Genomic DNA, 14,533 nt, shown 5'->3' with positions numbered 1-14,533 from the left:
CCATACAAAGATAATACCTTCATAGTTATCATGAAAACTGGTATTTCTGAAAAGCTCTGTTCCTTTCTAATGCACTTAGGGCTCAGCCTAGATTCAGTCAGACATGGGATAACAAAGTAAAATATAAACCAAAAACGCCCAGATGAGAAGAAAAATAAGATATCTTCATGCATTCAATTTTCAATTACAACTCTAATTAGAACATCTTAACACTCCATTACTTGATGTGGATTCTTTTCCTAACTCTATTTTCACCACCGTAATAGCTTCCACCCCAAACTGCATTAAAAGGTTCTATAGTTGTAAATTTTTCAGTATCACCTTGGGAATAAAATAACAAAAAAGAATGGATCTAACTAGAAATACATACATAAGAGACAACGATGTTTTGAGTCAAAATTACAGTTTAACTTACCCAGGCATGCTGTTGCCATATTGTCTACAAAAGCACACAAGGGTTTTCTTTGTTTGTTTATTTGTTTGTTTGCTTGTTTGGTTGGTTTTTTTAAGCAAACTGGGAAACTCAAGGAAGTCATTGAAGGCCTATTTTAACATTGGCAACTATGAAATCCAAAAGTTGTAAGTTTTGCAGAAATAAGGCTGAAAGTGACCGACACTGGCAGTCTCTTTGGCTTCACCGGGGAAAGCATGACTTGAATCAACAAGATAAACTCATGTGTACTCATGTATGGCTGGAATCTCAGATACTATGCTTTTATATCAAGACACTATTGGTTCTTTAGAGATTTCTAACCTGTCATCATCCCTCACTGGCCTCACCCGTGTCTCCTCTCTGCACATACACTGGAATACTGCAAGTCTATGTAGGAAGTTTACAGAGTCCTCAAAGTCCATCCCAAGGCCTTTGTAGAGTCTCTTCTAGGTGTTGAGTTAAAAGGCTTTAAGATGTCGACAGATCCTGAGACAGACAAGCCATAAAGGTCTTTGTCATTTTCAATGTTGTTTCTGCCTCACCTAAAATGAGAGTTGTGCATGACTGCATTGAAACTGTAATTTCACTTGAAAGACTAAGATACAGTCGATACCTGATCCAGCTGAAGAATTTACAGAGAGAATGATGAACACTGGGAGGGACCACGTGTTCAGGTTAAAAACTGTCTGTGGAGGGGACAGATCAAGAGAATCAGCCATACTTATACAAAACCACCGTCTTTTTTGTATCCATCCATCCTATCTGTTCCTTCACCTTCCATCCAGTAAACAGTAGTCAGGTGCCCCAGTGAACACTGGGAGCACCTAAATACCTGATTTTCAGTCTCTATATCAAACAGCAGAGCAAAGTTGAGTTGGCTCCTACCTGGGAAACCCAGAGAGTCATGAAAGTGAAATGAATGGACTCAAGTACGGGCCAGAGTGAGGTTACCACCAGCTGAGATCAGTAACCAGGAAAAGAGAAAAGCAAAAGACTTAAGGTGTAGTCCACCTAAGGCAAGATGGCATCCTAAGTACTCACTAAAATTATCTATGCTGCTCCTTCTGCCTCCCAGGGACAAGAATAGGAAATAGACATTGGTCAGGTAGAGCTGGGAGCCCAAAGTCGTAGTTCTGAGAATGATTTTGTTGGACCCTAGGAATGTCAGATAAGAGTTCCGATTCCTGTTTCTTCAATATTTCTTGCCCTTGTCAGGAAGTTGTCTAAACACAAGAATGGAACCAAACCTGAGAGGTGGAACCTGGACATCTCATAGATGAACCAATTGGACTGACCAGCTCATCGCCCTCCAGGCCCATCATTTTACCCCAGGCCCTTTAAAAAGTTCCCAAACCAGCACCTTAATGTTACCAATTTCCAGAAATACTCCCCTGCTGTACACGAGCTCTGTCACACCCCACTCCTTTCTCTTGCTCCTACATATGAATCTACAATAAATGTCTCTATAACTCCCCTTCTGTGATACACAAACTTCATTGTTCAAGTGGGAGAGACAAGAATCAGAAAGTCACTGACACAAGGCAGCATTGATAACTGTTCTCTAAGATCCTAGTCCCTCACCACCCAAGCTAAATCCAGGAAGAGTAGAGAAATGTCCATCAAACTCAAAGATACTCTAAATTTCTAGTACGACCAAGGCCACTGCAAATGATAAATTCCCAATATTTGGAATTGATGGAAAATTTTGGGAGACCCACATGAGATGCCATGTTTACTGGGGAAATTGAAGTCCTTTCTCTGGGTTCTTAGTCTCATTAATAAAAGAATTTAAGAACAGACTCAGATGGAAATAGAAGGGCAATTTTATCAGAGTTTCAAAGAAACCTCCAGGGCAGACAGGCTATTAATCTCAGCAGTTGCCAAAGACGAAAGATGAAGAAGAGGAGAAGAGAGAACCATGCCTTTTGAGTTACACGTGGAGGTTACCAAGAAACCACACGGTAGACAGGAGCAGCATAGCAATAGGGTGGAGCTTCAGAGAAATAGTGAGTAACCATGAAGTGTCCAGAACAGCATGTTTAGAAAAGATAAAAACTTAAGATTAAAAAAAGTTACATGGCTGTACCCCATAAGCAACTGCATAGAGAGTGGGGGTTCTGGGAAGGAAGACATATAATCTCATTAAGGGAATAATTAGTCCTCCTATCTCTTCAGCGTGGTTTAAGATCAGCCTTCCTAGGGACTGGTCTCTTAGCCATGTGACTGGCCAACTCAAGGGGATTAAGTTTTTGTTTTTCAAGGTCTGCTTGTTTATTTGACATTCATAAAGACTTAGTTTTGGCTGGACTTGGGCTTAGAAGTAGAAGCTCTCAGTGAGGACAGCCTGTGTTTTTCAGCAATCCATTCCTGGAGGTAGGTAGGTAGGGGTGTGTGTTGTGTGTGAGATGTGTGTTCCTTTGGCTTCCCCGACTCTCTTAACCCAAAGTTTAGCATGTTCTGCAGCCTCCTCCTTATTTACTTCATACATTATCTCTCCAGAGCCGCACATCTGGATTCACATCGCAGGACACACAGAGTAACAGATGCTGGATCTTGGGGCTTTGGGTCCTTGGCTTCTTGTCTTCTTTGTTGAAGGGCTTTCTGACAACATTTTGCAGGCATCATCTTCCTTAGAGAGAATAAAAGACTTTCTGATTCTGCCTGCTCTTTGGGGACTCAGCTGCTACTCAGATATTACTGGAATACAGTAGTATCTGCCAGTACAAGAATATCCTTCTCTCCGATTTTTACAATAGCCAAGTTGAGGGGAATCAGACTGGCATCCACAATGCATCCAGAAGGAGACAAGAGTCCTCTCTCCAGTTCCTCTTGCTCTATAACAAGAATGCCCCATACTTAACAGCTGGGTGCTTCTGCTGAAGGTTAAGACACCCTGCTTTATGGGAAATTCTTGTTTGTTCCTTCCACCACTGATTCACACTACTTAATCTTCTGTTCATTGCCCAGAGAATCAGCAGCTACTTCAGAGGCCATTCAGTTCTCACAGGAAGTCGAAAGCTTGTGTTCATTGTCCTCTTTAGAGAGCTTCAGACAACTGGTGACTGGGAAGGAGATATTCAGCTATATCTTGACATGGTCAAAGACCTAGAAGGAGCCACAAAAAAAGGAGGAGGAGGAAGGAAGAGGAGAAGGAGAAAGAGAAGGAGGAGATGAAGAAGAAGAAGAAGAAGAAGAAGAAGAAGAAGAAGAAGAAGAAGAAGAAGAAGAAGAAGAAGAAGAAGAAGAAGAAGAAGAAGAACTCAATTAGGTTAACTCGTGGGAGAGGAGAGAATGGAATCTCTACCCACTTCCATTGGGATAATGCTCTTGTACACTGTAAATCTTTGTCACTCATATTGGTTTAATAAAATGCTGATTGACCAGTAGCCAAGCAGGAAGAACAGGCAGGGTGACCAGACTAAGAGCATTCTGGGAAGAGAAAAGGCAGAGACACGGTCAATATGTCCATAAAAAAATGTTCCTGTGCAATGCTGTCCAGCCTGACTGCTTGTCTTTCACCAGCAAACCACAGATATATTTTGTCTCCTGCCACCAGGAAGAAATAATTGTCCTTAAAGGGCCTCAACAGAGCCTTAGTTTTGATTCTGCTTTAAGATCCTCCCAAAGGAATAATCCTAAAATAATTTAGGAAATGAGCTGAAACTGGCAAATGACTATAACCCATTTTCATCACGGAAATCCAGAGTTCCAGCTCTGAAGCTGTTCGCCGGCAGCTCTGGAGCAGTGTGGAGACTAGAGTCTTTCACATGGAGCTTCCAGGCAGAGGCTCCTTCAGAAGGAGACAGGAAGCCCACATGACCCTCCTCCCAGTTTTTTTGTTTGTTTGTTTTTGTTTTTGTTTTTGCTTTTGTTTTGACAAGGTTTCTCTGTGGAGACCTGGCTGTTCTGGAACTCACTCTGTAGACAGGTTGGCCTTGAACTCAGAGATGTGCTTGTCTCTGTCTTCTGGGTGCTAGTATTAAAGGTGTGTGCCCCCACACCCAATGGCAAATTTCTAAACAGAAAGGTGTCTGTGACTTAAATTCTGGGCAGACAAGTCCACTGGATGTACTCATGTTTTTATTCCAAGGCAGAAGAAATGTATTTTGCACTAAATGGAACTTGAGGAGTTCCAAGGAGAGAGAAGCAAAACTCATTTTAATAACCTCTTGAATCATTTGTTCAATCAGTGTTATGAAGCCCTGAGAATTTAACAGTATTTTAAGGCTGACATCTTGACATGCATGCATAATAGGACCAGAGGATGAGATTTTTTAGCTAACAAGATCATTTTCTTTTTGAGTTGAATTTAGACAAAATGTTCACCTTCCCCTTCAGCCTCAAGTGGCTCACAGTTCCTCCCTCCTCCACCAGGGTCACTGATCTCGTCCTTGCCTAGTAGGTGGGGGCATTTGAATTTAAAGGGGAAAGAAGGCCTTTACACTACAGCAACCGAGGTATATTCAATTTGGGTTCAAATCGATTTGGATTTAAACAACACTGTCAAATCCAGACACCAGCACCTTCTGGCCTTGTTGAAATGGGGAGAAGCGGGTGAAAGCCTTCTCTCTCACCTCAGGTGGGCTTCAGCTCTGCAGTTCGGGAGCCGGAAGCTCACAACCACAAAGCATTTCCACCCAGTTGAGTGGCTCTGGCTTCTTGTCTGGTCGATTCTAAGAAGGAATGGCACAGGCCACTCAGTGTTAGTTTTGGAAGACAGTCTCTAAAGCAGAAGTAAGCTGAATGCCTGGACATCAAGGGTGGGCCCAAGGGAATGAGGTACTGGGGACTCGCCGTCTTAGGGCTTTCCTAAGACTGATGGTGTAAATCTCCTAATGTATAGTTTCCAGGCAGGACTACGTACGTAGGAGTAGAAAGAAAAGGAGCAAATCTCCCTTCTGTTCCCTTGGCCTACGGACAGAGCAGAATCAACCACCTCTGTGCTTAAACACTTCGGACATCCTTTCCTCCATTAAAGACATATGTGTCAGCAGGACACATTACGTGTCTAGCTCTTAGAGAGGAAAAACTGGTTTGGGCAGGGTGGCTCCCTACAGTAACACTGCCTGGACCGTTTCTGTCTCATGTCATCTTAATAATAGCAGCATCAATCATATAATATTTCTGGAACTCAGAAAGGTTCAGAGGGTGAGGTGTATTAAAGGTCTGCTTTACCAGGTAACTTAAAGATTAAATAAGATAACTTCTGCAAGGCACCTCATACAGAGTCGTGCCCTGGTGAACTCTAGTCCCCTTCCTCCCTTTGATTTTCTTATTGCAAAGTTCATTAGATTAAGGAAATTGAGTTGTATAAATAACCGTTCAGTTGTCTATACTGCTGGCTTTTCATTTAGATGTTTTGAAGCCTTCAACAAAATTACATTAAGGGAAAATTCTACCTAATTACAAATAATAACCAAAAATTGAGTTGGCCTCAATTAAAACAATTTCATCCAAGACTCTTCAGCACGTTAAAGTTAAAATATGTGGCAACAGTGTAATTAAAAAGCCAAAAGTCTGCTAATTGCCTTGTTTTGCAGTGAGTAAAGATAAGCCTCTGAGATTTTTTAATTCTCTCCAAAGGTCTGTGTTTACCTTTCACTTGGCCTCATCAATTTTTATTTGCTTTTTACTGTCATATTATGGTCCTTTTCAATGACTACTCCAATAACTAGAGTTTCGGGGTGATTAAGCTTTTGTCTTTGAATGAGTGGTTTTAATGGCTGACTTTTCAAGTTCTGATTGCATGGACAACTCAGCAAGTGAAGAGTTGGAATACCTTGCCGATAGAACAACTTCAGATGATGTCATGGGTACACTGGCAAGACTGGGAATTAAAGACATAGCTGGAACATCTCAGAAAGAGGTGGAACCCAAACATTCCCTAGTCTAGCCCTTCAGCCTACGTTTGAACCCCTCAACCACATCCTACTTAACAACTACCTACCTCTAACCACCAATAAACAGATGACCAATAAAACAGAACTTACCTTGGCTGTGAGCATTTAATTAGATTTTCATATGAATAATTCATTTCTTTGTTTTTAAATCCTCAGTTTCCCTCTGTCCTCCTTCCAGTCCCTCCCCCACACCTGCTCCCACAATCCCCTCGTCCTCCCTTATCCTCAGAAAGGGGCAGGCCTCCCATAGATATCAACCAGCCATAACACATCAAGTGGTAGTGAAACTAGGCATTTCCTCTCCTATTAAGGCTGGATGAGGCAACCCTGTAGGAGGAAAGGGTCCCCAAAGCAGGTTACAGAGTTGGAAACAGCCCCCCTTGACCCTCTGGGTCTTACAATCCTTGCTCCCCCAGGGAAAAAAATGGAATTTTAATGCAATGATTTTCATATTGGAGTGAAATCAATTGGTTCATTAGCAGAGTCCCTTCCAATCTGGGCCCTCTCAGAGGTAATAATTCAAAAAGTAGGCGTGTGTGTGTGTGTGTGTGTGTGTGTGTGTGTGTGTGTGTGTGTGAAAAGGGGTGGAGAAAAAAGGTGAGAACATTGAACCCACGTGGAGGTCAGAGGGACAGCTTTTGAGTTGGTTCACTCCTCTAACAGTGGTTTCAGGGATCAAGCTCAGATCTTTGGGCTTGTGCAGCAATGACTTTTACCCACCAAGCCTCCTGTATCAGTTACACCATGACCATGGCAACGTAAAGAAGAGAGTTTATTGTCTCCCTGTTCCAGAGGGCCAGGTGTGCCCTATGGAAGGGAAGAATGGCCGTGAGTAGTAGTAGGCATGGCCTCAGAAATAGGAAGCTGAGAAATTTCATCTTGAACTGCAAGTAGGAAGCAAAAAGAGCAAATTGGAAGTGACTGGAGGACTTAAACTTTCAAAGCCCACCCCTAGTGATATGCTTCCTTTACGAAGGCCACATGTCCAAAAAAAAAAAAAACGCCTCCAATAGTGCTACCAACCAGAAACCAGGTGCTCAAATGCCTGTGATTACAGGAGACATTTCTTGTACAAACCTCCACACCGCTTCTCTAGCCCCAGTAAAGAGGATTTTATTTTTCTCATGATATAAATCGAATTTCTCTTTCCACACAAGAGAAACATTGACAGGTGGCTTCCTTCAGAAATATTCCTCAGCATCTGTGTCAGCAACCAGCTAATCTGAGGCACGTAATAGGCGGGACTTAGAGGTCTGGCTAGGCGCGTGCTGATTTACAGGTCTCTCTCAGCACGGGCCACAGTGATATTCCTAACTAGAGAGGATTGTTGTTGCCTGTGAGTCTGTGGAAGCGACTCGGGGCCTCCATTTTAAGGAGTGCTCCCTGAAGCTGCAGAAAGTGAATAATACCCAGAAATAATCATCATTACACGCCAAGAAGAACACCTCATATCAACACAAAGTGTGAGGTTGCAAGAACGAACAGGAAATGGTGGGCTTCCGCCATGCTGTAACGTTGCACACTGTCGAAACACTCCGTCGAAATCCTGCGTCTCAGCTTTTCTAAGTGTAAGCCAGAATTCCATAACTAAGTTGAGCTTACAAGCTGGTGCTTCAGACAGAACTATATTTACATTCCCATTGCAAAAGCTGATTTATGCTTTTCCCACGTGCAGGGAAGATGACTACTCTTGTCACCTGGAGCGGAAATCCTCGCCGTACACCACCACCTGAACGTGCAGGGTAAAATCGGGAGTAAGGAACGCATGCTGTTCAACCAAGCAAAACATGAAGTGTGTCAGCAACATAGCAATTATACACATCCATGCTTCAAAACACCCATCAGCCCCCTGCCAATTGCATGCCTCTATTGAGTGCATGATGGGTCACTCGGATCCTGACTGAGCAGCTATGTGGGTACCTCTAAATTATTATCGTTTGAATTTGAATTTCTCCCGCAATGATTTCACTCCATCGGCCACTTCAGGTCATTGCTATGTATCTACTCTGAATGCTAACTCCAGTCATGTAGCATGAAAGGAAACCATAGAAATAACATTTCTCTTGAAATACAACATTTCTCTTGAAACACAACATTCCTTAATAGCCTCTGATTACACTGCTGAGAAGTATTTCGTCGATCTACTAAAGCTATTTTATACACAGGAATGCATTTGAACTTCATGGTGTACTATATTAGTGGGTAGACACATGCTACTTTACCATAATCACAGCCACTCAAGAGCCGAGGCAAGAGAATCAAAAGTTCAAGATCTATCTAGGCTACAGAGTGAGTTTAAAGCCACACTTGTGACTTTATGTGACCTTGTACCCCCAAAAGACATTTCAAGGAAAAAGAGGGCAGTCAACAGCAGAGTGAGTGCTAGCAAGCACAAACCCATAGGTTCAATCTCCAGTACTGAATAAAGAAATCTGCTCAATATTTAACAAAATATAAATTCTATACAATTAGAATCCTACACCACTTAAGGACTAATGATAAGAAAGACATATATATTACAGACGAGATACTCTCTAATATCTTCAGTCATGCCTGACGACACCATGAATGGGCAATACAGAGGGCTGTGGATACGTCCCAGCTCCATCAAGATTTATCTATATGACTCATTTAGGGAATGGCACTTGAGCAACTACAATTGACTCTGTGCTTTCAGAGGCCTTGTAAGTTTCTGTCACCCACTTGAGAGAGTCGATTTGACAGCTCTTTCTTCTATTTGAATCCAAGAATAAAAGAACGTGTGGAAGAAGCTAGAACCCACTCCATTTCCTGGAGCCCAATCCAAAACAAGCAAGAAAAATCAAGTAAAACCACAGCCAACCTGTGAACACGTAAGTAAAAAGCAAACACATGTCCACTTGCCAACCATCAAATATTTAGGGTTGTCTGTCATGCAGAAGAGGTTGATGAGTATTCACCTAAATGCTTCTGAAAGGCATGTAAGAGGATGCAATAAATCTCACCTCAACTGGGATTCTGACAGCCAAAGTTATTTGACTAAAAGGTAGTTCGCTGGAAGCTCGAAAAGCCATTTTTGACTTTTTAATAAGACCTTTTTTTTTTTTTTTTTTTGGTCTATCTGATTCTTCTTTGTAAAGCTGAAGGTCCTGAAACTGTTGCCTGTGTCTTTGAACACTTGCATAGGAATGGGAAAGCAATATTTAAAAGTTCAGAAACCTTTCTTCACAAAGAATGGCAATTTGTGCCCTGAATAAAAGTGTGCACCCCCTATTATTCAGTTTTTGACTCTGGAGTGAGCTCCTTCCATTTTAGATCCACCTCTTAGCGTCTCTCACCTTAATGTAATTTGTGTGTGATGCTCCTACATACTGTTGCAGGCATCTTTGAGGATAGAGACCCCTGTCATATTCACCTCTGTATGAATTCCCCGAGTGCTCATCAATTACAGAATGGTGGAGACAGAGAAAGGGCGGGAAGGTGGGAAAGAGGGACAGAGAAAAGGAGGAGGAGAGACTAGGTACGGCAGCCGGAGGTAGAGGACTTTAGCTACGGCTTTTTCTGAAGGATCTACTTTACTGGATCCTCAACAAATGCCCTCCAGATACATCAATCATTTTCTACTTCAGTCTCTAAATTTGCCAACTTCTTTCCAAAATCTCAACCGCTCTCTGTAGGATCCCCTTCTGGAAATGGCTTTCCTCATATTCTCACATGGCAAGTGTTTGGCGGTTCTTTCCAAGACACAGCTAAATGCCAACTTCTTACTTTCCCACAAAGCTGCCAGTCCCATGCAGGCAAAAAGACATTTATTTTTCTTGTTCAAGGTTGTATCCAAAGCATCTAGCATGGCGTCTGTTATAAGACAGTTCCCCAATAAATACTTCATAAGTGGGTAACTAAATGAATGTAAAATTTTCTATAATTCAAACAAGTTGCTCCAATCCCTCTTCTGTTCTATACTAATTAATAAGTAATTTGATTCATTTAAAAAGTTCTGTGATGGTTGTCTGTCCCAGAACATAGTCAATGAAACTGAACAATAAATGGGGCCGTTGTAAAGACTTTAAATAGCAGAAAAAATGAATTAAGACTGAGAAATCTGTGGACTGACTGTTCAGGGAGCTCAGATAATCCACTCCGCTTGGGCTGGGCATCTCAAATTTGCGTTTTGTTTCTCGGGTTCAGCATCAGGTTATAGAGATGTACCGGATACTTTCTGATCGGGGTGGGGATATGTTCTTCTCATCTTTCCACTAGTGAGGTTCCGTTTTGCTCACCACACGCATGGGCTGTCTTGTTTTTTCTCTCAGTGCCTTGGTCTTGACAGTATTTCCAAGGGTACCCTAAGTCATTCCACCTGTAGGTGTAAGGCTCTGCTTCCCAGTTTCAGGTCGTCCACTAACTTCTGAAGCATGCATGGTCTCCCCACACAATGATTTCTGCAGTGTCAATAGCAATTCCTAGGGTGAAAACCCCCCTAGAACATTGTAGCCTAGGGCTCTCAGGCTGGTGGTGGGCCCCTGCTGTCAGTCATCTGGAATGTTCTGAAGATGTCCGCGTGTGGATGGCTCAGCTACAGGCCGATGAGAGACCCCGTCTCCTACAATCAAAGTAGGTGGCACATGCCAAACAGAAGCTGAGATAGACCTCTGGTTTCCACATGCACACATACGCATTCCAACATACACACACAGAACACACACATACACCAAAAGAGAACTCTGAAAATCTGCATGTGCTATATTTGTATGCTTTTCCTATCAGAGCACCATATTCTGATAAGTTTTCTAAATCGATAACCTTTTACTGGGATGTAAGTATAGCAGTGTGTCTGTGGGGAGGCCACTCCACACTGCTGCGCACAGGGGGTCTGAATTCATTTCTCCCTTTAGGATGTGGTGCGAGGACTCTCAGCATCCTTCTGGGCTCAGGTGAGAGCAACTCTGACGGTTCCTCTCCTCGCCCCAGATTCACTCACAACTCAACTTCTGATTTCCCTCTAGAGCTCCGTAGTCTCCTCGCTCCTTATCAATCCGTGGTCTCAGAAACAAGATTCAAGGTCCCACAAGGTAATAGCCAATTGTGAAAACGTTGTTCTTGGATTTTTTTTGTTTGTTTGTTTAATATTTTTCTCTTGCTGAGACTCAACCTTTTGAAATCAATTGCTCACCTAGTACTCTTTGGGGTAGTTAATAAGAACATCAATCAGCCAACCTTCTGGATTAAGTCTTTTCTTAGTTTGTCCAATAATAACCGTGGGGCTTAGGTCTTTGGCAACTGCAGACACACACACACACACACATACACACGGGCTTAGATCTTTGGCAACTGCACACACACACACACACACACACACACACACATAGAGTGGAACAACCACTGTTTCCATTTAGCTGATTCTTCCATTTGACTGTGACTTCCTTGAGGACAAGAAATTATCTCATTCATCTTTGTGTCCCTGGCATTGGGCCTCGCGCCTGGTACATAGTAGGTGCTCATTAATTTCTCTTGAATTAAAATAAATGAGTAAGACCTTCGCAAAACCTTTCGCCAGAAGCGATTTTCACTTGCATTCTACATCCGAGGAGAGTGGGTGTGCTGCTTTGGTGACAACCGTGGCATTGACTAATCTGGATGTTCCAGATTTCTTGGTGCTCATTTATCCTCCGTGGGGGAGGGGGGGCGAGAGGGGGAGACGCACGAGGGGATCGTGTTTGCGAGGGAGGCAGACACAGCTCACACTCATCACACAGAGAGATGGATCCGATGAGGCAGCAGCAGGACCAAGGCCGCCTGGCCTGCTCCTCTCTTCCAACTGCTGATGTTGCCTTAATCACCCAGCCGATGCAATTTCCTACGGCTAACCCTCGCTATGGTCCACTGGGAGGTCCCATTTGTCACTGTCATTACCTTTCAGATCAGCAAAACATCCATCTCGGGGTGGGCCCTCGTCCAGTGCTTTGCCCAGGTGTCTAAGTAACGCATTGTCAGTGTGGCAATCAAAGACGGGGGACCCTGGAGAACCAAAAATGGGGGTGAAGGCATGCACTTTGATACAGTAACTCTAGGCTGAAGATTTTTGAAGGGTGAGTGGCGTCTCATTTCAGAAGAGTAACATTTTCTGTGCCCGCTACAAGCCACACTGTACCAGATTTCGACATTGAGTAGGGAAGTCAAGATCAAAGGCACAGCTCCAGCTTCCCCAACGCCACCGTCTCTGCCCGACACTGAGCCTAATCCTGCCCTGGCTTTACCTCCCCATCTTCACAGAAAGCCAACCACTGCTAGTGAAATGGGGTCTCATCCACACACAAAATACAGCCTCCGTCCTATTTGAATCAATACTGCCAGCTTTCTCGTTTATCAAACACCTGTTTAGCGCTTTTCATGCATCAAGTAGAGTTCTAAGAGTTTTGCAAACACAAACTCATTTATAGCACTGAAATTATTTTACGGAGGAAGATCATGAGACACAGACAGACAGACGGATCTTGTTTTCACTAGGTAAGATCTAAGTAAGGGACGCTTGAAGCCAAACTTCAGGGTTCCTGACTGAGATCTTAACAACCACAGCTACACAACAGCAGTTCCTCAAGACTAACAGTCAGCCCAGAATCTCCAGTAGGGCCCTTATCTTGCCTTTCTCCTATGTCTATCCTTTGGGCATCACCCAGAGCAAAGGGAAAGCAAGGGCTGACAGAGTCAGCAAGCAGCCCACACGCCTGCTCCATCCATTACTTTCTCTCACTTCTGGATCTCCTTGTCACCCATTGGGTCTCCAGAAGCAGATGTGGAAACAAGGTGTTCAGTCAGAATAAATCACTGTGAGAGAGTGGGGGCAGAGTTAAGCTGAGGCAGAGAATGGTATGGCTGCAGGAGGGCCCTGCAAAGCTGTGGCCCACGGGCAAAGTGCCTTCTGTGCCTGGGTGCTGCCTCCAAAGACCAGAGTGGCCAGACCTGTATACCTAGCTTGCTGAGTTGCTAGATTTCGCCTTCTCCAGGATGGACATAGCCTCAAGAGCAGCTATGCAACTGTGGTAAGTGCTGAAAGAATAAACAATGCCAATGTAACTGTCCCCATGGTAGGACATGTGCTTCCCACCAAAGGGGTGAGGGAGCACATTACATATCTGCAAACTCAGCCTGAAGTCTTGCCACAAGAGCCTAAAAGGCCAACAGTCTGGCGTTTTGTTGCCTTTTAGACCTCACCCACTTCTGATGACTTTCCCCGCATTGCCACCATAGACTAACTGGCCCTGTTGCTAGGCAGGCACCTCCATCAGGAATGCTGTCTTTATATTCATCCTGTGTTCCCAAGTTGACACTTGACTTGTTCTCTTGCCTACTCCACAGCTTGGCTCAAATATTACCTTCTCAAAGACTTTTCAAAGCCCCCCACCCCACTTACAATACCTGCTCGTAATCCCTCTCACCACGCACTCATTTTCCCCAAAAATCTGTATCATTCCCCAAGGATGCTAGGCAACCAAAAATTTACAGCACTTCTTAATTTACTGGCATTTCTTTTCTTCTTGAGCTCTATGACAATAGAAAGGTTTTCCTTCATCTGTGTTGCTATGGGATCCATCCTCGGTACCAAAAACTAGCCTGTGTTAACTACAAATAAATTAATAAATACTTAAAAAACTCAGAGTCCAAAGTCCTCAACATCTTTCTCAAGCTCGAGATAAGTGAGATGCTGTCGATCACATTTCTTACCTCGATAGGAGAGATCATGGAAATGCTTATCTCTCATGTGATCTCTGTTAGACTCAGTGTGAGTCTTATATTTCAAACAACAATAAATATGTTTTTATCCTGGTTACTAAAACAATCAAGTACTCTTTTCAGTTGATCCACCAAAATAACATATAGACCAATGGTTTTCAACCTGTGAGTAGCAACCACTTTAGGGGACGTCGAACAGCCCTTTCCCAAGGGTTCACACAAGATATCTCATATATCAGATATTTACACTGCAATTTGCAACAGTAGCAAAATTACAGTTATGAAATAGCAATAATGTTGAAATAGGAGCGGCGGGGCTGCGTCCCCAACACCCCGGCCGCTTGGCTAGCTCATGCCCGAAATAACAACACACAAACTGTATTCATTTAAAGAACTGCTTGGCCCATGAACTCTAGCCCTTACAGACTAATTCTCGTACCTGGTCTAGCCCATTTCTAATGATGTGTGTAAGCACCCCAAGGTGCGCTTA

This window comes from Alexandromys fortis, unplaced genomic scaffold (assembly GCF_014885135.2).
Source record: "Alexandromys fortis isolate MF-2015 unplaced genomic scaffold, M_Fortis_MF-2015_v1.1 scaffold_53, whole genome shotgun sequence".
NCBI lineage: Eukaryota > Metazoa > Chordata > Mammalia > Rodentia > Cricetidae > Alexandromys > Alexandromys fortis.
Note: the sequence above shows the minus strand (reverse complement) of the source record.